This window comes from Lepisosteus oculatus, chromosome 9 (genome assembly GCF_040954835.1).
Source record: "Lepisosteus oculatus isolate fLepOcu1 chromosome 9, fLepOcu1.hap2, whole genome shotgun sequence".
In the NCBI taxonomy this organism is placed as follows: domain Eukaryota; kingdom Metazoa; phylum Chordata; class Actinopteri; order Semionotiformes; family Lepisosteidae; genus Lepisosteus; species Lepisosteus oculatus.
This window is the reverse complement of record NC_090704.1, coordinates 26,810,214-26,837,208: the sequence shown is the minus strand read 5'-3', so window position 1 is coordinate 26,837,208 and position 26,995 is coordinate 26,810,214. Positions and strand designations below refer to the sequence as shown.

The 26,995-nt window shown below is 37.1% G+C and overlaps 1 protein-coding gene across 3 annotated transcripts in view; it reads left to right on the top strand.

Annotated features, from left to right (window-relative positions):
* The window catches only part of LOC102689203 (cytosolic carboxypeptidase 6-like), a 511,816-nt gene that overhangs the window by 150,127 nt on the left and 334,694 nt on the right, over positions 1 to 26,995 (top strand). The window contains exon 1 of one of the 3 annotated variants that reach the window (XM_015356265.2): positions 8,920 to 9,034. The exons of the other annotated variants lie outside the window; for them this stretch is intronic. The gene's annotated coding sequence lies outside the window, so the exon portion shown is untranslated. Of the gene's footprint in view, positions 1 to 8,919; positions 9,035 to 26,995 lie in introns of those variants that run through there. 3 annotated transcript variants of the gene reach the window in all.

The window sequence follows — 26,995 nt, the reverse complement described above, 5'->3', positions numbered from 1 at the left end:
CAACCCTTCCAAATAGCTTGTTGGCATGGAAGTGTCGTCTAATAGTCGTTTTTGAGACAGGATGACCCCTTGATACAACCAGACCTTTGGATTTCTCTTTGCCACCCTCACCATCCTTCTCACTGTGTGTGGGGACAAGATGGGCTTATGTCCTCTTCCTGGCAAATTAACCACTTGCCAGGTGGTGTTGAATTTTAAAATTATTTTTATGACAGTCGATATTGGTATTTTTAAGGTTTTAATTATTTTTTGTACCCACTATTTGCTTTGTGAAGATCAACAATTGTTCGCCTCGTTTCTGTTGTTAGTTCTTTGACCTTCCCCATGCTGATGGTTGACAAAAGGTTTTTCTGTGTGTGTTTCATTATTTTTATACCCTAGGAAACCAGGAAGTCACTTAAGCAAACACATGAGTTCCTTTAGACAAAATTGAACTCAAACAGGTATAAATATATTTTTTCAGATGTGTTTGATTGTATTTGAAGGGATCTTGAACGGTACCAATAGTTTTGGCACCTATGTTTTTCAGGTAATTACAAGGCATTACTTGCTTACAACTGAACCTTGAAATGAGAACATGTTTTTTTTTTAAAAAAAACATTATTTCCCTAACATATGAGTATTAAATATCTGTCATTATCTATGTGGTTTAATTTATTATGACTTTTTTCCTTATATCAAGGGGAGCCAGTAATTCCGGAGTCCACTGTACAGTATGTTTTTCTCTTTCACTGGAGAATGATTTACTGGTAGGACATTTTTTTTAACCTAAAAGCCATAGCTTGGTCATGGGTTTTCTTTGGGATCAGGAGATAACACTTGAGTTTTTAATGTTGGTGTATGTCTACTGAGTGTGAAAACAAGAAGCTCGATGAAATGAGACTGTCCTCTGTGCTTGTGTATCCAGCCCTTACTTAGTATGTCTCTCTAAAGACATTTTGTCAGTCACCAGTACCCTGAAAATTATTATAAATATACTTTTATCACTTCATGTCTCACCAGGGCAATACATGCTCTTATGTAGTTGTGGCACAAGATTCTAGTCAATCATAGAATAAAACTGCACAAGGAAATAAGCGACTATCACCATTCATTAAATTATGTTATGTAAGCCATATCCTGTGGTATTTATCTTCATGTTATAAAGTATTAATCAAACTCGCAAAGAAAATTTGTTTTTATCTTTTTTTTAAAAACATATAATTTGAATAAATGACGCATCGATTGGAGAAAATGCACATGGAAACGTACAATCTATTATGTATCTTATGATAGAATTTGATAAACATCTAATATGACACCATAACTGGTACTGTAAGTTAGTATTGATATTGTTTTGGAATTGTGTTTGAAAGACCTTTTTCAGCAAAGGTCTTTCTACCTTCATGTGCTACTTGTTCTACATGTTCCGCGTTGCTGTTTAAGATCACAGATTATTTTGTTGTTCCATGAAGTCATTTTAAGTGTTCTCGGAGTTAAAGCCTTTAACTGCTGTACCCTTTCTAGCTCCAATCCACTTGGCCTGCCAAAACCGAAACCCTGCATTCTTTGAAGTAGAAACTGCAAACATATACTTTTGAATTTGAATTTGAGTACTCTTTCTGTGCAGTATTTTTATCTCAGAATGGTACTTGGCATAATGGATGCTACATTAAAATGAGCTTCCAGTCTATTTCACTTGCATTTTCTTTATTTTACTCTTAACGTTTACTACCGCTATATTTACAGTTAAACCAGTTGAACATAGATGATTGCAGCTCATGAGAGTCAAATCAGGGAGTTGCTTTGGTGGTCAACATGAATTTTTAGATATTTTTTTTCTTTTTGAATTGAAAGCTACCCTTCAGGAAGAACTAATTTAGCAAGCAGCAGATAACAAAAACAGCCCTGTGGTCTAAAGTTGCCAGCAGTGACTCCTTTTTGTGCCTGAATGCAGAACATAGGAATCCTGATCTCCTCCTCCTGTCAAGGGCTCACGTTTTTTTCACACTTTGTCACCCGATGGCAATTTCAGAACAGAACCTGCTGAAGCCAGTTTCTGCGTCAAAGGCCCCTCACGCCAGTTCTTTTCTCTTTATCATGTGCTTCCCATTTTACTACCCAGTCATGAGAATGTATCCATCCCTCAACCTTTTCTCCACTGTTATAACGTTAATTCATGATGCACTCCACTTATCCACTGCTGGCTGGAAGTGTGGATTCATATACAGCCCCTATTGGAGCTATGGGCCAAAGGTATATTTACAGACTATAATTTGCAGGGTAATTAACAAGAATACATTATTATTATCTTCTTATGAAGAGTCCTGAGGATATTTACCATAAATTGTGGACTCCCCCAGCTTCTAGCTGAGTCATGGAGTGGGTAGAATTTGCTGCAAGAAGGAATGAAATAAAACCTCTTTTAATTAGACCCCTTTTTCTTGTTATGGGTGTCACATATATTTATTAGTTTAGAAAACAGGACAATTCCTTAAATGTTTTGATTTGAATATTTAGCATTTCCCCTTTTTTCTAATTCTGTTTTTTCTACACTGTTGCAAATAGTATAACATTAATACTGTTATAATATTTCTGCTACCATTTACTCCTTGAAATACCACAAGATTATAGCTCCTAGTTTGGATTATAGTTATTGTTATAATTGTTTAAACTATGAACTTTGAAGGTGGTCATTTTTAAGCGAGCCCAATAAATACTGGAATTCTAATCTTTGGCAGTACAACCTTTCTTTTGCTTTGAGATCTTCACATTCTTCTTCAGTCTTTCCTGCCTCATATTGTGGATTTTGTTTCATGCACCACATGCTTGATTTTGTAAAATCATGTTAATCAAGACTTCATAGAGGTGTGATTTGGATCCCCACAGTTCTTTAGATCTCTGAGTCTTTGCTTTCAGTCTTTGGAGCAACAACTGCTCTTTGGGTTGCAGTCATTTCTTTGTGATTAGGATAAGAAAGACAGTGATTGGTGCTGATTGGAAGGATACAGTAATGTGAGAGTCATGAACAATAGAGATTTTTTATGTACCATTTGTAGCATGTAGAATGCCTTGTGGTTAAGATTTTCTTCCCTGAAAATGCCCCAAGTCACTTAGTTTAGATGCTTTGATTATGCACAGCTATCTTGGGGAATGAAATACTGTTGTTCTTTTGAAATGTTAACGTGCACTGCAACATAAACAGTCTCCACAGCAAGTTTAAATGAGAAAGAATGTGAGAAATTGCCAAATGGAAGGAAAATTCTTTGTAACAACTTCATTACTTTGATGTTATTTAACAAGATTCTGTTTTCTATCTATATTTTTCTAACCTTATATTTTAATATAGCAAGAGTAAAACCACAAAACATGATTGGAAATGTAATGGCAGAAAAATTAAATTATCCGGAGGCCAATATACTGTAGGTTTACATTACTTTGTTGATTCTGATTCTTATTCCTGCAGAATGTCAGCTTTAATTCAAGGGTATTTACGTCTATATAGGGTGAACCATATACTGTTGGAATCACAGCCCTTTTTATACATAGTCCTCCCATTTTAGGGGACCGAAGTTGTTTCGTGGCCAGCTGTGTGTCACTGCATTGTTAGTTCATGCACAAGAGAGCTAACAAAAGGTCTTGAGTTGATTCTAGATGTGGTATTTGCATCTGTAGTCTGGTGCTGTTGCCTCTTAACATGAGGACCAAAGACGTGTCAATGTTAGTAAAGCGTGCCATCATGAAGCTGAACAATCAGAATAGATCAATCAAAGACATAGCCAAAAGACATAGCCAAAACATTAAATGTGTCAAAAGCAACTGTTTGGTACATTGTTAAGAAGCAAGAATGCACTGGTGAGCCTAGCAATAGCAAACGACTGGTAAACCACAGTAGTGGATGACCGAAGAATCCTTTCAATCATGAAGAACAACCCCATTTCAACTGTTGATCAGATTAAGAAAACTCTCCAGGATGTAGGCATAGATGTGTCAAAGACTTTCATAAAGAGAAGAATACAGCAGCATAACCTCAGAGGGTTCACCACAACATGCAAACCACTGGTAAGAAAGGCCACAGAAAGGCCTGGTTACCATTTGCTTAAAAACTACATAAAAAGCCTGTAGAGTTCTGGGACAAAGTCTTATGGACAGATGAGATGAAGATTAACCTGTACCAGAGTGATGGAAAGTATAGCGAAAAAAAGGAACTGCTCATGATCCAAAGCATACCACCTCATCTGGGAAACATGGTGGAGGTAGTGTCATGGCTTGGGCATGTATGGCTGCCAGTGGAACTGGCTCACTTGTCTTTATTGGAGTTTATTCTGGAGTGTACAGAAGCCTGGTATCTGCTCAGATCCAACTAAATGCCTCAAAACTCATTGGATGTCGCTTCACTTTGCAACAGGACAGTGATCCCAAAAATACTGCTAAAGCAACTATGGAATTTTTAGGGCCAAAAAAATGCATTGAGCATGCATTTCAGTTACTGAAGAAAAGACCGAAGGCAAAAAGCCCCTGAAACAAGCAGTAATTGAAAATGGCTGCATTACAGGCCTGGCAGATACACAGCGTCTGGTGATGTCTTTGGCTCGCAGACTTCAGGCAGTCGTGGTGCAAAGGATTTGCAACCAAGTGCTAATCATGACAATTTTATTTAAGATTGCCCTGAAATGGGGGGATTATGTATAAAAAGGGCTGTGATTCCTGTATGGTTCACCCAATATAGATGTGAATACCATCGAATTAAAGCTGACATTCTGCAATTTAACCTCCTATTCATTGTTTCATGTGCCGGAGTACAGAGCCAAAACAGCAAAAAATGTGTCACTGTCCAAATACTCATGGAGTGCACTGTATATATAGAAAGAGTTTAAAGCACTTACAGTACAGGACTTCTTATAAAAAAAAAATCATGTTATTTATTTTTATGCTTCAAGTCATGAAAAAGTTTGCATGTATCACAGTGTTGTTTTTTTCATTGTTAGACATTATGATGGTGTAATAAAATGTGCATACCTGAATATAATAGTTTACAAATCTATGGTCATTTTAGTTTCTATAAACATGTAAATTAAACAAAATGATGTTGAAAATAATAATTTACATATTCATGTATACATTTTAGGAAAGAAAGCTAAGAATCTAGCCAGCAGCCAATTACCCCACAACTCACAGCCCACTGAAGCTAAGCAGGTGTGAAACTGCAGCTGGAAGTGGTGTTAGTGGAGCCAGTGGGACATGCTCACCCTGTGGTCTGTGTGGATCCCAATGCCCCAGTATAGTGATGGGAACACTTTACTGTAAAAACGCACCATCTGTAGGATGAGACGTAAAAGAACAGTCCTGACTCTCTGTGGTCATTAAAAGTTCCTTGGCATTTCATGAAAAGAGAAGGGCTGTTACCCCAGTGTCCTGGCCAAATTTCCCATGAGCCCTTCCCACTCCTGGCCTCCTAATAATCCCAGTCGATGAAACGGCTTCTTCACTCTCTTCTCCTCCCCCCCACCACTGGTAGCTGGTGTGTTGGTTTCACGGTGCAAGAGTACTGGTAGGCATGCTTTGTGGTAAATTGCCCCATGATGTTGCAGAAACAAAAAGGTCTCCAATGTTCAATGTCTAGATTGGAAATGAAAAATCCCTTTTAAGATGTTCCTATCAAGGGAAAGCATCTTAAACTTCAAAGAGCATTTGAATTAGTATTGTTGTCTTTTTCCTGAGGTACAATTGCAGAAAATATGATTTAATGTAACAAGTCTCCTTTGTTACCAGACCAGAATGAATCAAACAATAACTCTTGTTGTTTTGTTAGTATCTTGTTTCTATATGGTAGTTTTACATACAGTACTAAATAGTTCTCAGCTGTTAAATAAAACCAGTACCAGAAAACTTGTTTTTGCTATTATTATTATTACTATTCTTATTGTTTACAATATAGCTGTACTGAAGTTATAGCCTTTTGTAGTTGATAGATGTGTCGTTGTAGAAAACACTTCTTGACTTTTGTTTGGCTCATGTTCTAAATATTTAATAGCATTTTCAAAAATCCAAGTTTAAACTTCATCGCAGAACTTTGATCTTGAAATTAATGACAAACTAATAAAAATGTCAGCTGGTCTCTCTGCGTGCAGTAGCACTTCATCTAATAGGTTTTACCATTGCATGGAAGGTCAAAGAATTACAGAAATCGGTCACAAAGGTGCAAATTGCATGTGACAGTTATGTGATGATTTTTAATATGAACGGATTTTATTTTTAATATAAAGATGGTATAACACTACATCACCCACAGATCATCGGGATACTAGAGTTAAGAAAACATTGGACAAATTTTCAGATTCACTAAACTAGTAAACAAGCAAGATGGGACGAATGACCCTTTCATGTTTGCAAACCTTTCTTACTGTACGTTCATATTTTCTTATTTTTAAGACTGAAAGAAGTCAATTTGGGGGGGGGGAATGCTGGTGGTATTACATACTATCTGTTGCTTAATGATTGACTTTAAACTATTTAAAAGGCTAAGTCACCTTCTAATGAAATTCCCAAATATGGGATAATGTACTGTAGGTCTTCTAATCTAATAAAAGTCTTCTCATCATCTACATATGCTTCTTTCCCACTTCTTCCCTTGTTTCAAAAGCTTCTTGGTCTTCAGGATTGATTTGGGTTGATCACTGTTAGTTCAGCTGGAAATTCAATATATCTGAGGGAAATTCATGTATCTGAGGGATCTTAAAGAGAAAGACATACTCGTTCGAAATAGAGTCAAACCAAATCTATTACACAAAGATAGAGATATTTACTGTATGCTAATGTTGTGACCTGTCAGACTGTTCTTTTGCACCTGATTTGAGGTTAAGGCTGCCATAGAAAAGGACTTATTCAACTGATAATTTCAAATGTAATTTATTTGCAAATGCTCAGCATTTGTCTTCATTAGTTAAGTGCAGATAGTATAAGACTGCCAAAAGAAGACGTAAACAAAATGTAGGAACTTTTCCAGGAGAAGAAAAACATTGTAAGGCACTGTACATAAGTATTCTGTACATATAAAAAGGAATATGGAACTCTGAAAATGGAGAACCATACATATTTAACATTATATTTACCACATAATTATTTAATGTCAACATAATCAACAGTTTATACACTCTCATATTTACGGGTTTCCCATTACGAAAGTATTTTCATGAGTAATTGTCTTAAATTACATACATGTTTTTAATGTCTGAAAAACTCAAATGAAAGTTTGCAATTAAAAGTTAATCTGATTATATAAAAATGAAAGAAAGCATTCTCAAGAACCTAGTGTTAACAATACAGAGCTGAACTTCTACTCTCTTGCATTGCTGTGAAATCATTGGAAAGGCACAGAAAACTAACAATTCATTAACTTCATTAAATTCCAGACATTTTTAAGGATACACGGATACAGATTGCATTTTATTTTGATGTGAATTTATTCAAAGAATATTTAATTAAAAATATTTAATTAAAATATTTAATTGAATTACTCAGCTCCTACAAATTTTACAATAATACTTTATATGTGCATTTGCAATATCCAGATGGAAATGCATTTCTACAGTACTGTATGTACTAGTTGCTCACTAAATTAGCTTGAAAAATCACAGCTCTGCTTTATGTGAATGCACCCTAAATACAATGTTATAAAAATGAAGTCACCCCACCCCTGATGCTCTGGAGAAAGGGGTTTTCAGGTTTCCATTGAGTGAAACTGCCTCAGCCAAGAGCAAACAAAAGCAATGAGAGGCAGAGCACTGAGAGGACTTGAGCTTGATTAAATGGCCACTGAGTCGGAAAACAGCCATGATGTGATCCATGACCTAGCACCGAAATCTTTTAAAGAAAAGATGAAATGAAAACACCTTCAAAGGAACCTTTGGGACAGCACAAAGTTAAAAAAAAAGAAAAGAAATAGGTTTGGGGCCCAGAAAGCAGCCACTGTATCAACAAAAAAAAAACAGTAATGGCTCATGCACTGACTCTACACAAGGCAAAAAACAAGATCACGATGAAGGACAATGGGAAGGCGCACCACCGAGGCCTCTACGGAATGACTTGTTTCATTAGGAAAGATGGATCAATAAAGCAGACCGCTGAAGCTGCTTCTTAAGAGAACAGTTTCTGAACTGTGTCAGCCAAGACAAATCCAGAACCAGGGTGTCAACAATCACAAACGTTCATTGCAATGAACCTGCCAATCTGTTTAATGAAAAGATAAAATCAAATTTTTGACCCATCCAGATAAGTCAGAGCTCAAGAGCACCTTTGAAATAGGTTTCTTATTTTACCTAATAAATAGCCAACATGATTTGCTGGCTTTGGAATCTGTGATTGGCGGGTAGGTCACAAAGTTTTGATTCAATCGGTGATTTAGTTATGGACGCAGTTACTTTATCTGTACTTCCATATGTCTTCTGACTGCTTCTTCCACTTCAGGTTCGCCAGAAGCTATCTGGGCAAGCGACAGGCACAAGGCAGGGATGGAAACATCGCAGGGCAGAAGCAGTCATGCACTCACTCACACCTAGGGTCAATTTTCCCAGAAGTCAATTAACCTACAAGTATGTTTTTGGACTACTGAAGTACTTGGAGGAACACTGGAAGACCATGCAAAGTCCTCATAGATGGCACCTCAGGTCCATGATTGAACCCAGGGCCCCAGCAATGTTAGGCAGCAATTCCACCCAACGCTCCACCATACCATTCTCATCTGTACTTCTCAGTTTGTAATAACATTCCCGCCAAACAGTGTTCATTTACCTCACAGCAGGATAAGACCATGACAAGAGAGGGAAATCAGATATGGTGTTCAAGCTAATTTGCATGATTATGGCATCATTGTGACATCACAACCCGACAAAAGAATCCTTGAATATCTCAGAAACAACACTTTTGCCCAGAAAGCTTCACAACTTTATCTCATTCTAGTAGGTATCCTAGTATATAGGGTGGCACAAGGAAGTGGGTAAGACTTTGGATTCGGGACTGGCAGAATGTGGTGCAGGTTTTATGGTGTGCTGAAAAAGTAAGTATACCCCCTTAGGATTTTATGACTGATTATGATTTTATGACCTATTTGGCCTTCACTTAGTCCTCGACAAGTCCTAACGGTAGATAAAACTAGCATCACTTGTCAAATAAAAAAACAACAATTTTACTATGTGATTATTTATTAAAAACAATAGCAGTCAGAATTCAATATATTTGTGTGAAAAATGAAGCACACGACTCAGTAACTTGTGGTTAGCAACAATAACCTAAATTTTACTTTTTTTTTTGAAAATACTGTTATTGTACCTTGAGCAATGAGCAATATCTCCAGTCGTCTACCCAGCAGTCTAGTGGGGACCAGTGTTGCTGACGGATACTGCAAGAGACCAGTGTCCCTTCCAGGGGGGAGTAATGTGTTCTCTGCTCTGTACAGATACAGGGACGAGCTCTGAGCCTCTGTGGCTCTGCTATGGCCTTTGCCTTTTTAAAGATGCCATCAACAACCTGTTCCCGACCCCCACCTCTGTTGGGGTGTATTTCCTATTCTCCATCCTAAATGAATTTTCCTTAACTTTACAATAGTGACCCTGTGTCACTACTGAGTGTGAAACTGTCTCCTGGATTGAACCTACTGTATCTACAGTATATCCCTTAAGATTTTGTATACATGGATCAATTATCCCCTCAGAATCCTCTTTTCTAGAGGAAAATGTCACTCTGAGATTTTCTAGAAGAGATTTAGTTGCCTCAGATATGACAATTCCTGAAACCAGGAATAATTCTCGTGACATTTGTTTTAAATCTTTTTAGGCTACAATTTCTTTTGTGTGGTATGGTGACCACATATGGTGACGTATTCTATAGATGAAGCCTTAGTAATGCTTTGTAGAAATTAAGAATAACTTCACTTAATTTAAATTTCACACTTTCCTATAATGTCTTGAAGAAAAAATTTAAGAATCCATATAAAAGCCCATTTCCCTTTTGTGTGTCCCTTCCTGCAGCTCAGAAGCACTTTTTCTATGTTTGGTACGCACTCCACCTATTTAAGTATCATCAGCAAGTTTGACTACTTGGTTAACTAAAATTGAGTTCATTGATATACAGTAGATTGATTTGTAACATGGAGCCCAATATTCGGTTTAACATTTGAGCATGGATTACAGATCTTTACTTAAATATGTGTATACAATTGTATTTCCCCAAAATGGGGCATTCTGAAGATGAATAATGTTGCAAAAAAAACAAAAAAATATTTTGTTTATTTGCAGCTAATTAGTATGAAAAGTGTCCAGTCATTTCTTGGTCACTTTTAATTACACTTACACTTATATAGCGCTTTTCTGGACACTCCACTGAAAGCGCTTTACAGGTAATGCGGACTCCGCTCCACCACCAATCCACCTGGATGATGCAACAGCAGCCATAGTGCGCTAGAACACTCGCCACACACCAGCTATCAGTGGGGAGGAGAGCAGAGTAATGAAGCACCGGGGTTACACCCCTACTCTTTTCGAGAAGCGTCCTGGGATTTTTAATGACCACAGAGAGTCAGGACCTTGGTTTTACGTCTCATCCTAATGACTCCGGCTGTTTTTACAGTATAGTGTCTCCGTCACTATACAGGGGCATTAGGACACACATGGACCGCAGGGTGAGCGCCCCCTGCTGGCCCCACTTACACCTCTTCCAGCAGCAACCTTAGTTTTTCCCAGGAGGTCTCCCATCGAGGTACTGACCAGGCTCACACCTGCTTAGCTTCAGTGGGTTGCCAGTTGTGAGTTGCAGGGTGATATGGCTGCTGGCATATCACCTTTTTCTCTGGACTTATTCCAGAGCAGTAATATATTTTTGTAGCAGCAACATTTCTAATGAAGTGTTACAAGGTCGTTGTTTATTTTTGCTATAACAATAATAATCCCACGATTAAATTATACACTTTTAACTATGTATCCTGTGTATTGTGTTTTTTAAATATAAATCAGTTAAGAAAAATATGCAATGAAGGAAACCACTTTATAAATATAAGTGTTTAAAAGAGAACAGGATTAAGTTAAAATTCATTAAGGCGGTATCATGAACTACTAATACAGGTAAAAATTATTTTAAATATTTTTAAAATCTTGCAATAGAGGATACAAAGAATAATTAAATGAATATTTCACTTAGGTGTTAACCAAAGTAGATGTCAACGACATTGCTCAGGCTGAGGAAAGACAAAGTTTGTATTAAATAATAGAAGAAGCAGAATTGTGAACATGTCAGTGAAGCATGTTTCTGGAAGAAGCAAGTGACAAGAAAGTCAGAGATTTTTGTCACCAACTTATTGGCCTTTGCTTGAGATCACAGGCAGTAATTTGTACCTTGGGAGAACAAACAGACCTGCCCACTTCATCTACTTCACATTTGACTCCTAAATAAATTAGTTAACACAGAATACCTTTGTTTCCCAGCAGGCTGTCACATAAATAAGGAAGTAAATATGCTGTCTTTCACCAAACTGTCACATACAGGTACTGAACAGTAGGCCTATCCTTGTCATACTGAATCTAAGCATCATTAGCAGCTGTACAGTATATATAACTGCCTCAATATTTTGTATTATAAATTAGAGTTACAGGATCAACAATTCTGGTATTTAGAGACCCATTATTGTTAATCTTTTATTGACCTTTTTACCTTCGTCACAATACTGTAGAAATATCAGCTGTTTGCCGTCTAACTTGCTCTCTCATCATCTAACATATAAAAGCAAGGAACAGTGTTACTTGAAGCTTGCATCAGTTTTTGGAAGGTTTCTTGTACATTGTAACATTTCAAGCTCCTTTTATAGGATATAACAGCAGCTAACTAAATTAATCACATGCCTAATAAATTATAATCATATTTATTTTTGAGATATAGAAACTATTTATTTATTATGAAACAACTATTTATTATTTAAAATAACTTTCCCCCAAAATTAGACCTTGAAACAACCAGACAAATTCACCTGATTCAATCAGTTAATGCTATCTTGATGTTGTTGAAGATAAAATGGAATTCAAATGAAGCTATATTTGGATATTAAGCGAGGAATAACTCATATCTTCTGCAAATCAAATTTCCTATCCATCCCTTTTCAAAGTGGTTCTTCCAATTCAAGGTCACAGGGGAACCAGAGCCTATCCCAGCAAGCGAAGGGCATAAGATGTCACAAGGCACACACAGACACGCACACTCACACTTGAGTCAATTTCCCCGGAAGCCTACCAGTATGTTTTTGGACTGTGGGATGAAACAGCATTAATTTCCTCTGGGTGCTCCAAACATGGGAAGAACATGCAAACGTCACATAGATGACACCCCAGGTCTGGAATTTAACCTACAGCCACAGCACTGAGATGCAGCAGTGCGAACTACTGCACCACCATGCCAACCAATCGGTTATTTAAATGGTTAATCTTTTGATAGATCTTGAAGTTTAAAACCAATGTAAGTAAAATAACTATTTTGCTTATCTTTATTTATTCATCTCCCCATATTTCTAGAACTTTCTGTCATTTTGGTTGTCGTCATGGAGAGTGTGGTCTGACAAGTGTATTCAACACTTTGGAGCATTGCATTAAGGCAGTAAATGCCTTAATGGCACATGTTAAATACAATAATTCATAGGCGAGTAACAGGTGGAACCTGTCAAAGCATTTGGATCTTCTGAAGCAACACCATTGTTTTGTGACCAGATTTGCACATGGCGAAATGTAGAGGAATGTTACACCACCTGATTATAATGTACAAAATCCAAGACTGACATATTATGTTTTACGTATAGTTGCCACCCAGGAATTTTCCAAAATTGCTCCATGTCAAATTTATGTTGAATGGTGCTCTTTGTACTTTGTGATTACAGCCAAGGATTTTTTACTGTGTTACAGTTTTCCAAAGTAGGCTCTGTCTTTGTTTTTCTACCACTTTTATTATTAAGGCACACAGTATGTTTATAGATAGAGTGTCAATTTCATTCCCTAGAGTCTCATTTTTATGTCAATGAAAAACCACATGCAATACAATTTTTGCTTGATATTAAGCATAACGAAGAGAGAAAATTAATGTTGCTATGCCTATTTTATGGACTGGTTTTGCCATAACTAAGGTATTACAGCAATAAATTAGATTGTAAAAGTATAATTTTAAATAGCTTTGAATTATTTACATATGAACAGAGGCCCCAGCAATGAATATTTGCTACTAACTTTAGTTCTGTCGGTTTTCATTGTTGCAGTGGAACACCCCAGTATTTTATTCAGAGTTGCATATCCTTTATATAGAAAAATTACACTTCAATCTTCTTGTGCTCAGAGTATTACTCCATTCTTAGAATGAAGGAGTAAAAGCATAGCATATTAAATTAAGTCATTCAAAAGAGCCAGTTTATAGGTCTAAAATTTAGTTTTGAAGAAAAAAAAACATTATTGAAAAGTGTGCAATTTAATAAAAAAAGTTTGCCTTAACTGGTCAGTATTTTATGCCTGATGTTGTGCAGCTGCTCACTGTTGTTCAAAATCATTTTCTTTTTGTAGTTACAGAGTTTGGTTCGTAAAACTTGCTATGCTGTGCAAAGCAGAGTACTTTTATGTTTGAGGAAATCCGCATTAAAGGATGTGGAATGTGGAAGAAAAGCTACTGTATTTTTGAGACAACCTATCCTGTTGTGTTTGCTTTGGTTACATTCTGAAGCTTTTACTGATTAAAAATTCTACATTACATTACAAAGCTCTTTCAGTTTGCTAATGGCAAGGACTGTGCTGTTCTCTGGAGTACTGCCACTGCTCCAGAGCTTTGCATAGCATTTTAACCCTTCCACCCTTGGAAGGACTGGGAGATCTACTTCTCAAGTTAAAAAAGACTGATAGCAGTTTTTTTTATTTTATTATTTGAGAAGTAGATCACACAGTGTGAGAGAGAAGAGGGGGAAGAGGGCTACTGGATTTTCAGCTCCTCTCTCTGGTGGAATATATACCTATATCTAATATAAAGAGTGGTCATTACTTGAAAAACATCTTTTTTAGAGGTCTCTAGTTTAGACCTTGTTAATTTCAATATAGCCATTCTCCAGAATTTGAATTCTGCAGTTACTTGGATTCCACATATATCAGCTATCTAGCTGAAGTAGACTGGCCTTACTTCTTTTTCATGCAGTTACCATCTGATGCTCTCCTGTCTTTGTGTTCTTTTGTTAATTCAGCCAGGTACACAGTCCACAGTTGCTTATTAGATTTTAGAATGGTACACCTTGCCTGTATCTATGGCAACAAAGGCTCAAATGAACGGCAGGCCATGATTTTTCATTTTCTCATAGATTTAATATTTTTGTTTCTGTTTGTTTTTGTTATGTTTCCTTTTTTAAAAGATGGAAAGCCTAAGAATCTTTGCTCCACTGTCTTGCCAGACAAGACCTTTTTCTTGTGAACGCATTTTTTCTTTTTTCTGTCTGTGATGTGGCAGGTGGTGGACTCATTAATTTGATCTCCTGGTATGATATCCTTTGTTTCTGTTCTTTGGAATTTTCTCCGGTATTTGAATTAGATTTTCTCTTGTGTCTAAGGTAGAACAAAAAGAACAGAGTGCAAGCTTTCTTCGCTCACAAAAGTTCATTTTAATACAAAATGTAATAAAAATATTTTCAGTCTTTTAAGCTCGGTGGTAATGCTTGTGAATAAAAGATGGATGCTAGCTGAATGATTTTAGTAAATGTGTTTGAAACCAATACACATCTGAAGATGTTTAGTGTTTAGGGGATTAATTTACATCCTGTGATTCTTCAAGATGTTATTCAACCATGCTACCTTGATGGCTGGGTATGAGATACTGTACATCTCTTATCAAATTCTGATGTATACTTCAACAGGACAAAAATGCAGTAGTAATAGATTCGTGTTAGTAGTAATAAAACTAGTAATTACTATGTACTAAATGATTATCACAATATTATTTGTCTACATATTCTTGCTTTAGTGGAAACTGTTTCTGGAGGTCTTCTGAAACTTCTGTGTAAGAAACAACTAAACTGGTATCAGGTGCAGTCCAGTTTAGGTGTAAATGTGCTGGGAGTTCAGTAGAATGCAGAATGCTACACAGTACATTCAGGCTACTGTCCTTTTAAGATGTTGTATGCAGTGCTTGTCTGTTCTTGATTTGGTTTTGCAATGAAACCCATAGACACATTCTAGAGTAGATATTGGGAAAGTATCATTCTATCCCAAATCGACCAGAACTGCTCAAAGTCACCGTGGAGGTTTTGGGGCTATTAAGTTAAGAGAAATGCTAGTGGGTTTTTTTTTTAAGAAATCTTTTCCAGCTGTGATCTGGCAAATCTCAGCCTAAAGAGATAAGACATCCTTGACCAGAGAAATTACCCTGGGCTCAGCTAAGAAGTTGCCTATTGAGCTATTGAATAATCTTTTGGGGACAAACATTTCAGGAACCCTGAACTCACTTTTGGAAAGAAACAAATTTTATTAATTTTTCAGCTGAAATCTTTACCGTACACTGTTTATGCAATATAGGTTCCAAAATTCTAGTATTAAGAACCTTAGAGGAGCCCGTTTTCCACATTCTGTGTTATATTGTTTTTGTTTACCCCTTATGATTTACCCCTCTGAAATATAAACGTGTACATTTTCTTCAAGGCTCCCTCTAAACAGGTGGCTCTTTAAGCCAGAGCACATCACAATATACAGCAATAAAATGCAGCATAAGGAGACTTCATTCAGAAAACCTTTCCATTCACACATAAGTCTTGCCTTACCAGCAAACCCCCAACCATCTATCACTGTGTGTCCCAAATAGTCTTAATTATCCCAAAATGAGAATGTGGCTCTTAACCCTCCACCAGTCAGCTAATTAGACAGTGCATCTCATGTGAGATTAAACACAAATAATAGAGGTCTAAACAGCTTTCAGGGATAAGTTAGCTGCAGCTACCACCGTTACTATAGCTAGCCTGTACAGTATATGCACATATATATCCAAAAATAACCCGAAATAATAGTTTTGAAAAGATGTTGATGATGAGAAAATCAAAGGATTTTGGAGGAGATTTGATTTTGGAGGAGATTTGAATTTGCTGTGTATTCATTCATTGTTTCTGGCCAATTTGAGGTTAAGGTATCACATTGTCTTAACCAAAATAGTGTCTCTCTCAGACTTCTGCTTGGCATTGCTTGGCATCTAGTGCAGTTGGTGAGGTGAGAGAAAAAACTAGGAAATATGTCTTACACAAAGTTCCAACTATCTGTCAATCATTACTTGCTGTCTGGTGACATATGGCAGATCCTCTGCTACACGCTACTGGGAGGCAGATGACCAGCCATGGAAATGAGTGAGATTTACTTTTGTGGATCTACCATGTATCGAGGAACATGGGGCTTTATGAACTTTGAATTCTGTAATTTTGGAAGAGTTTTGAATTTGTTTTGTGGAAGCTGTTAGCCAGAAGTAAATGTATTTGTGGTTATTTGATCACACTGTGAATAAAAGCATTAGTTTTGTATCTTATAGTTGAGTTTGTCTGTTTTCTCGAGACCCACATATTGTAACCTGATATCTGAGTCCCAATTCTGGAAGGTGTTTTTTTTTGTATTTTTGTTATTTTTCACTGCAAAATGATTTTATTGTCTGATGCATCGAAACCTACAAAACAGTAAGAAAGTAATAACAAAAAGCCAAACTAGCACATCAAGCAACATTCCTGATTGACTTTAAAAGACTATATCAACAAATTGGAGTTTGTTGCCAGTGTCTTTGAATTAGACTTTCTGCATATATTTGGTAACCAAACGCTCCGAATCCTCCATAGTCACCATTTGGAATATATATAGCCTTGCATACCTCTAAATTTACATGTGGAAATAAGAAAATTGATATAAAATACAAGATTTACACAATAGCATAATACAATATCTCTTGTGTGATATGCTGACAAATACAGTGTAGTGTTCACATGACACAATACAATTGATTACCTGACAGATAATCTAATTGCATAAGGCTAACTTACGTATAGGCAGTGATACAGTTTTAGAGCTTGAATATTATGGTGAACATGATCTTTTCTGAACTTATGATTTCTTCTAGCATATGCAGATCAAAGTTAGTATTTAAACAAATAACCTCCCATTTGTACATCATACCCAATATCATGTTTCACCCACTGCCACAGCAAGATCATAAAAAAGGCTTATGAAACCAGTCAGTATTGTGGACTATAGAAGTGGTTGTGAATAATAACACTTTTGGATGGTTTGTCTTATAAAGTTCCTGCTTTATAGGCAATGATCCAGTAGAGATCTTGTGAAAGACTTTATTTTATCTGATTCTTAAGGCTCAGTGTTGCATTTGCCACCATGCTTTTAATATATTTCCAAACTTGTAGCTGTTAAGCTTTTCTTTAGCAATTTTCTAAACCCTATTTTTATTGATTTCATCCAGCAGTTTAAAATAAATTTCTGAAGCTCTCTGAATTTATCTACTTTCCCATTTCACCAATGCTAAGTCTATAAAATTGTAGTCCTGTGGGGATGGATTCCATCAATCACACCTTATTTAAATTCTTTATTTGATTGAGCAAGCATCTGTGAATGGGCTGGATATATTAATAAATACATGCTGGACATCAGCATTTAATAATACAAAATTGATAATGCAAAATTGAGGATAAGCAAAAAACACTACTAAATACAGTAGGTTCATATTACTTTATTTCCTGGATATTTGTATGTTTACCAAACAGATTATAGATAACATTGATTAAAACCTCTCCATTATTTTTTCAGATTTAGAAACTCTACATACCCCTTCAATGTGGAAACAGTTCTAACATTTAAATTACAAAATATAAACTTGATGCTTTAAGCTGTCTTGCTATGAGATTACTATCACTTGTCTTTTCTACTACCAGCAATCATTAGCTTTCTAAATACAGCAGAAGTACTGAAGAAATGTAGGTAACATGTTGAAGGTTAGGTCCTCTGCAGCCTTTAATCTAACTGAGTACACGACTGCCCATAGATGAGACACTAGTCCATCACAGTGTAGCTCATTTGTAACGTACCATATTCCAAGATACAATTGCATTGTACAGGTATCTTCATTGTCTACATTGGGGGCTTGAGCCCATAAACTTCTGGGGCTAATCATTGACATGACATGGAATCTGTCTATTCAGATGTGTGGTTCATGTGTCTATTCATGTGTGGTTGACTTGACATACTGTATGCAGTAACATTTTCTATAGTAGAAACTTCATACATAAGATGAGTCTTTGGACAAAAACGACAGCAGATTGAATTCCACATTTTGCAGAGCACTGCCACTGCCTTTTTGCACAAAGAGCCTGCAGAGGACTAATCAGCTCTGGTGAATTTGTTTCATCAGAGACTGCAAAGAAAATGAGGATTACTTGTAAACAGAGCTGACATTTCAGGGCAATGCTGGTCTTTAACATTGGAGATAAGCAATATTCAGTAGTGGCTGCAAAAGGGATAACCGAGCAAAAATGATTAAATATTTTAAATAACAAAAGCTTAAAATGTTAGATATTTTTAAGGAAATTTCTGATTAACATAGTAGACTTCAAAGACAGATGACTGTTTTCCAGGTGATATGGACAGTTAAGTTATTCTATTTTTTTTCTGGAAGCCATATATACCTTGAGTCATGTTTTGTACATGCTTGTGAAAACTTCAGGAGCACCTAAAGATGAGAGAGGAACTGCAAAGGCAGATGATACATTTTAAAAACAGGTTCTTTAACTTAGTGGGAGGGATTAATCTGCACATCCTCCCTGTAATTGAGTCCTTATTTTGGCACTGAGCTGTAATTGGACACTATTGTTCATTTATTTAGCTATTTGTTTATTTTCCTGACATGCAAACCTTCCTGTCATCCTACAATTTCTCAGAAATTAAAGAAATAAACTAGGACAAAGAAAACAGGCTTGTGCTTTAAATTTAATATTCTTTTGGGAATTTCCTAAATCATAATGTATCAGTCAAATGTAAGATCTGGTGATGCATTGGGAACCAATGTATACTGTTGCATGTTGAAGAAAACAGGTTTCTTGGGTGTTACATTCCTTAAAACTTAGGCTGGTAAATAAAATATGTGGAAAATAGTGTGTTACATTCCCAAGGTCCAAGTAACACTAATCATACAGTAACCTGCAGAATCCCTTTCAAATGCAAAAATATGAGTTATAGTTTAATATGTGAAAGTAATAAAATGTAAATAGTAGGAAAATACAATATTTACCTATGGTAGAATCTTGAGCCTTGAACTCTTATAGTTGCTCCACTTGCATCACAGTCCGTGACTCCTTTTTCTTCTTGTGTTGACTTGTTAACACCCATTCACAGAGGCAAAGTGCTCAAAATGGAAACTGTGCAAGTATGTGTTTCACTGTTTTTGGAAGAATCGTCTCATGAAAGGTAGTGTGTGGGCCACGGAGCAATGACATGCCATTATGATTTTAATGATAATTACTCATTAAAGGGGAAAACATCAGCTCAGTGTCCCACTATTTGGCATAATATGCACCTACCTTGAAGGTATATCATTGGTCCGTGGTGCAAAATTTCAGCTGTTTGAATAGGTCAGTTAACCTAAGAAGTATACTGTAGTTTATTACTGTAGTTTAAGTTTTTGATGAACAATCAAGTGCTTTTGAGAAAGTACCATATTGACAGGAGATAACATACATGTCTGGCGCAGGAGAGGATACATATTTAGAAAACCTTTCCTGTTGATCTTCCAAATGTATAACAAACTAATTTAATTAATGATTTACATTGAAGATGACTAGGTAATCTCTTAATCTTTACATCTGTTTTGAGAACATCAGTGTCATGTATGCCAGTAAGAAATAAAGAAGGAATAGAAGTTCTGTTCTTCTCTCTGTGGGAATATGCAATCATTTCCTTAAATATTTTGCTTATGATATAGTTTCAGGTTAATTAAATGTGAGCAATATCTGCTTGTCAGAGAGAATTTGAAACACTCAGGAAAAATCAGAACAAGATTAACACATTCTGTTATAGGAAGAGTTGAATCTTGGGGATGTGTATTGGGACAATGATGTGGTCATAACACAGATACAGTATAAATAATTATGTTGCATTGAGAATACAAAGAATGTATGTAATTTTGCCAAATATTTGTGGGACATATCTAACTTTAGCTGTATGAGCAAAAAATCCAGAATGACTCACTTCTTTCAAATGGAAACAATACTGATAACAAAGCCGTTAGTAGGATGTTGGTGTCATAGTACAATATGTGGGTGTTACACATATGTGCATGGAAATCTTGTGATTCCACTGTGGTTAAATCATCTGAGCTATATAAAATGGAGCATGAGTAAAAACAATGCATTTTTGAATAGTTGCAAATACATGTATAACTAGACAAGACTATTAGTACAGGTATGCATGGACAGACTATACAGTAAATAAAGATGGTATACCCTGTTTGCAAAAACAGACATTGTCAGACAAAAACATGATGGGGTAAGTGCCTCATTCTTTGAAAAGGATTAAAACCTTTAGTTCATTTCAGCATCCCCTCTTAGTGTTGCTCAGTTAAGAGCTCATCATCAGTATAGAGTACATATTTTCTATATAGACCATTAGCACACAGCTTCCGTGAAGATTAGAAGATTTCCAAACTGGTTTTAATTGCATCCCATGAGCCTCCCCAAACCTAAAATGGACTAGGGGTAGTGCCTGGCAGGTTATAATGACTGGTGCAATAAAAAAAATAATCCTATATTTAATACTGACAAGCATGTGAAGGTCAAGAAAGAACATGAAGTCCATTTGTTGAAACAAGAAGTTGCAGAACACAATAGATGCGGAGGATCTATCACAGTCAAGAATCAAAATACAAATCATCTAGATAGGCACCATTGAAGCCATGTATCGAGATAAGGTCCTTATTCTGATATTGAGACCTTATTTTAGTATAATTATCCCAGACTTCTGTATGATAATGATTTCTTTCTCTACTGAGCCATCATTGAGCTTGATCATCACAACTAATATAGAAAAGGGAACAATTATGAGAATGTGTTTGCCAGTGAAATTGGCTGATCTAAACCTTACTGATTATTGCTGAGATATGCCACCGACAGTTATAGCAGAGAGTGAAAAGCAACACTCCTCTGCAGGAGGTTCAGTGCTCTCGTATCCAAGAATGGCCTGAGCACCTGCAACAGCAGGTATGACTTTTGACTTAGTGGGATATACAACTGTTATAAAAATTTCAGTGTGCCTCATATTAAGCCTGAGCAGCTCTCGTCCAAAACAAACATCAGTTGAGTCTTTACATAGTGACTTGTTTTTTCACAAAACATTGTTTATATAGTGTATCGCACATCTTTATCCATCTTAGAATCCTTCTTTGTTGAAGTTTAAAATCTATATTAAAACAAGTAGCCATTCAATAAAAAAGCACAGTTTATGGCTCTTTGTGCTGAAATTATATGCGTTTATTGTGAGGTCGCCCAAGGTGTGAAATACTGAGAAGCAGAGCTGCTTCTTGAGAAGCTTATCTTTTTAAGGGCCTACAGCTGTAGGTAGTCTGAAATTTGGCGAGCAACAGCTGAAAGTGGCCTTCCAGCGGCATTACTTAAACAAGCCGCCTGCATCCCTTCAGACAGAGAGCTGGCAGGAATACGTTTTCTCGTGAGCAGTATACTGTGAGGTTGTATAGTTGTGTTTGCCTAGGACATGCAGAGGCACTGTAGCAAGAACAGCCTGCCTGGAGCTATGGTAGTGCTGGTGTTCCTGTTTGTCTGCGTTAGTGCTATGAGCTCACAGATCTGGTATTGTACGCGAGCAGGCTCGCTATGTGTAAGCAGCTGCTTATTCAGCAGTGGGCTGGTGGCTGCGTGTGTGACTTGTGTAGCATGGTAAGCCAAGAAGCAAAACAAGCTGCAGCTTTACCCTGGAAGGAGATTGATAGCGATCTAGTTACCTGGAGGGCATCCATCCACAGGACTTTGATGACAGCCTGTTCTGGAGGCCTGCTGAAGGAGCAGAGCTGTAGAAGCTATAAGGTGGCTGAGCTGCATGTCATGTCATACATATGTTACAGTAATACTTATGAGGAAATATAACAGTTAAACGAGTAGGTGACATTCAGAGAGCAGTGTTTTGCTGGGAAGACCCTCACTCTACATGGAAAGTACAGATTGACAGAAAAGTCTGACTAGCTGCTAGCTTTGGCAGCATCTGAAGGCTTTTACCTGTACTTCTCCCTGTATCACATGTGCAGAACATAGACTGATGGATCTGGACATGTGCCAGTAGCTCCAAGATGACTGTTTTGTGTTGATTTTACTGTTTGCAGACTGGCCAGGCACAGAAGATGCACTGTCGGCTGCTGGTTAATACAGCCTGGTTACACAAGGCAGAGGCGCTAGTGGTTGTACACAGACTGGAAGTCGCAGAGCAGACTGGTTGATCATTGCACTTTGATGTCATGTACAGTAGATCCCACCAACAGGAAGTTACCAATCCCTGGCTGGAAGAGCAGCCTGGCTGAGCGTTAGGAGTGCAGATGGCTGCTATAGTTAGCATGTTTCTGTGCAGATGCTGCTGACTGCTACAGTATATTTGTTTGTTTACAGATTGTGAGACTGCTCAAACCCATGTAAAGGCCAGTGCGTTTGGAGGCAAACTGGTGGAACCTGAGTAGGGATGGTCCTCTTCGCCAAATTAGAAGTATCTGATATGTTTGTGAGATGCAGGTTGGTTTTACATTGAGTAGCTAGGTGCTCCAAGACATCATTCCACTGTACAAATACAGCAAGGAGCTGGGAGCTGATAGGAGCCGAAATGGTAGGAGACTTGGTCATTGCTGTATTACACCTCTGATAAGTGAAGGGCTCAGTGGTCCCTGGTTCGGGCTTCGAACATGGCCTCAGAGGAGGTCGTAAAAGCTAGGAATGAAGCATGAAATGGATACGGAGTGATGTGGTGCCACTTACTGTAGCAGACAGATCTCTGAGCTTGTGATATCACCAACAAAGGGCTCAGAAATTCGTAGTTAAATAATTGTTCAGATGGAGAGCTGCATACTGAAAGTGAGGGAAAGATGGAAAAATCTTTGAGAAACAGTTTACCATATTGGTATTTAAAGGACAAAACATGTCTTTAATACAAATTCCCGTACAAAATTAAAGTAATAATTTTATGATAAATAAACAGCGTATATGATGTTGCCCTTATTTCAGTCTCAGAGTGTTTACTGACCTTGTGTGCTCTAAATAAAAAAGAAAACCCAAAAGTAATAACTTGTTTACAGTACTTTTATTACAATGCACATTGATGTACTATGAGAAGCATTAAAAACCCAGCAAATTAGTATTGGAATCAATAGTATTTGTTGCACTTTTAATGGCTCTCTAACTTAGTGAAAAATAGTTTCGCAGTGCTTTAGATCTACTGCTACAGTACCAAATTAATACAGTTGTCGCCTTTTTATTTCAGATATTTGTCCATTCATCAATTCTCACTTTCACCAATTATAGCCTAAATAATTTCTTTGTGAAATGCAATGGCCATTTTCCTTATTTGTGTCCTTTCTTTAGCATTGACAAGCAGTCTGACAAGAGCAGATGCACCTCAGAGCTCAAAACTGTCTGACTCCATGATAAACTACATGCCATGTTTTAACAGTCCCTCTTAAAGGCCTGCAGAGAAATATGCTCTGTGCATATAGATGAATCCATGTTGCGGAGAAAGGTTTTTATAGCCTCTCAATCAAAACGAGAATTCCTGCAGCAACAGATGGCAATAGAGTCTATCCTGTGTACCATGGTTGTTTCCATTTCATTTTCTCGGGTAGGTGTAAGAAAGGGTTAACTGGGCCTAGCACTTGCTCATTGCTGATTAATTAATGAGGCCATTACCTGATAGTTGTGTTGAGTGTGCAGGAGTGAGATTGATATTCTTCTGAGGTGCTAGGCTGCTAACATTGAGCATTCTGAGCAGCCCCTGCTGATACTGCAAGGCTACAGGGTTGAAGTCCCCTGAGGATCATCCTGAATTAAAATTTTTGACCTGTGACATCACTTCCTGCTAACGCAGCACTGCTGTCAGGACAGTGATGTCCTTGGAACCCTTGTTGTTGGAACTGTCGACCCTGGTTTGTTCTTTTCTCTCAAACAAGTCGTTATGTGTGGGGTCCACAATTACCAAGGAAATCATTTGCCAGAGAGATGGAAATACATTTTATTTACTGCTTGGGCTGCCCAGGAGATCTTGGCATTGAATATTGAACATTCCTCACATTATTTGTTGGCAAAACTCAAACCTACTTCCTAGCATATTATTCCATGAAATAATGATTAACAAACATTTGTGATTATTACCGATTTTCTGTCATGAGCACATTCCTGTTGAAGTTTTGGGGTCAAAGACTATAAGCTCTAAACTCTGTAAAGAAATTCAAACATTTTCTTATTTTTTTCAGATGCAAATATTCAAATTATGTAGTGTGTGTGTGAACAGTTAAGAGATAAGAGAATACCTGCCGGCTTAAGTTCGCTGAATGTTCTGCAAGCGATGTTATTTTTAGCTAGAATCCTGGGTTCAGTCTCAGATGTAGGCACTTATCCTCTAGACAGTGATGCATTATTAATCTCAAAATGACTCATATTTTGCCCTGCTGGTTTTGGCAGGGTGTCAAACTTGACCAAAGGGCATATTGTAATTAATGCAGATAGAGAAAACAAAGTAACATATTTACTGTCACCATCATAGTTACTCATGTCTTTGTTGAAACACTGCCAGTCCCTGAATCAAAAAGTGCTAGCTAAAGCCAGCATGTTCCCAAATAATATCCAATCATGAGACCAGATTGGCTTTCTCCAATGTCCATCTGCCACCCCGAAGTATAGTGTTCTGTTTTCCCAAAGATTGGTGGGATTTGAAGTTTTCTGATCATTTTTGTAGCTGAATACCTGTGCAGTTGCGAGTCAAGGGCATATCTACAGTACAAAGTTCCAAATATAGTGTCACAGAAGAGTAATGATGTACTGCCTTGAGGACTACAGTGGATTGTGTGTGTGATTTGAATGCTTAAGAACTAAACCAGAAGGGCCAAACATATACTGCTCATTATATAGTCTAGTGAATACTACTTCAATAGATATTTCCTGAGCATGAATGGATCAAATATTACAGTGGTTGAAAATAGTGGCAAGCCAGCAAGGTGATGCTTTTGAGTTAATGCTTATGCTAAACAACTGTGATTGTGTCAGGTTTTGATTCACAGTGTACATTTATTTACAGTGCAAGAAGATTTTTATGTAATCACATTGAGCCAGTGCTCCTGTATGAAAAATTAGTATATTCTAGGACAGTAATGGGATTCCCAAAGAACTTGGATCCTCTTAGGATTTAATTAAAACTTAATGAGCCACAGAGTATAGATGATATCTGAAGCGTGTCTAATTAAGCTCACCGTAAAATGTGGAATGGCTTAAAAATGATAGGAAATGTAGCTCACAAACTTTTTGTTTCCAAAAAGGGGAGTGCACTGCTGGTGTGTTCAGTGTAAAGTGAGATGCCAAGTTCTTTGTTAGTTTGTTTTGGTTGCAATTCTGTCACAGTTTCATCACCAAGTTCCAGAAGAATAGAAAGATTCTGTGTATTGGAACATTGTATACAACATTCACCAGAACTTTCCTTGTCTTTTGGACAGATTGCTTTCTTAGAGTCCTCACATTCTAAAAGAAGGAGAGAACTAAGTACAAGATTCTATGGCCATGCCACACATGTAGATTACCTTAAGCTGAAACATAGCAGCATCTCATTTTCCTTTCTGAAGTCTACATGGCCAAAGGGACCATTTAGACACAGACTTGCCTCTTAAAAAGAAGGCAATGCAAAATGCCTTTAATTAGAATGGAAAGAATAGTAACATCCATTTAATTGCATTAACATAATGCCTTCCAACAATCATTACATGCACTAAAATAGTAATGGTAATACAATTACTTTTCTGAAAACATTATTAGCTTTTTGATGCTGTAACATGCTTAGAAAGCACAGACAAGTTTGTACATGTTTAGTACAGTAAAGCATCAAAAAAGCACTGGGTTAATAGTGGGAATATTGAAGTTGGGGGAGTTTGGGACCACAATAAAAAAATCAGTTGTCAGTAAAGTCAGATTTGTTAGTAGGCAAAATAGTGAAAATAGTGCTACTTTGCTTTCAGGGCAATGCTGTTGCACAGAATACATGCAAATACTTGACTTTATATATGATACAATACATAGGACAGAGGACACTATCCATTAAAAACATAAGCTTTGTATATGTGTGTTTAGAGTCCATACATTTTATGTATTTAACAAGAAGTAAAAGTGGCAGGAAGAAAAAAAAGAAATAGAGATTCGTTTTCATGCCTTGCAGTCAGCAAGCCTGTAAATCTCTGAGGAGCGGGCAAGAAGACAACAGAAGGTTGATAGTCATCCATCATTCCTGACAATTTCACGGCTCTAGAATCGCTTGACGGGGGACCCTGAGCAAAAATGTTGCAAGAGATGGAGAGAGCTGCTAGGTTGAACAAATTAACTTTGTGATGTCTAAAGCAAGAGTCGCTGGAAGACAGGACTGATTTTTAATATGTGCACTATTCGGCTGCATCTGGATATAGGCTCTGCATGTATGCTATCAATTTATACAGATCAGTTCTCTGAAGGGAAGGACCTGTTGAAGTCAGGGCCCTTTTAAATCATACTGTAGTTCAAAGCTGCTGCTCTAAAATGATTCACTGGTTTAAAAAAATAAAAGGCAGTCCTCCTCTTGAGACCAGAGATCGCACTTTGTATTTAGAGCACGGGTATTTCTCCTGCCAAGGTGAATAATAAAAGCAATGGCTGTCAGTGTACATTGCACTGCTCTTTATTTGTGTGAATTGGAAAAAGATATGTGTGGAAAAAGGTCTG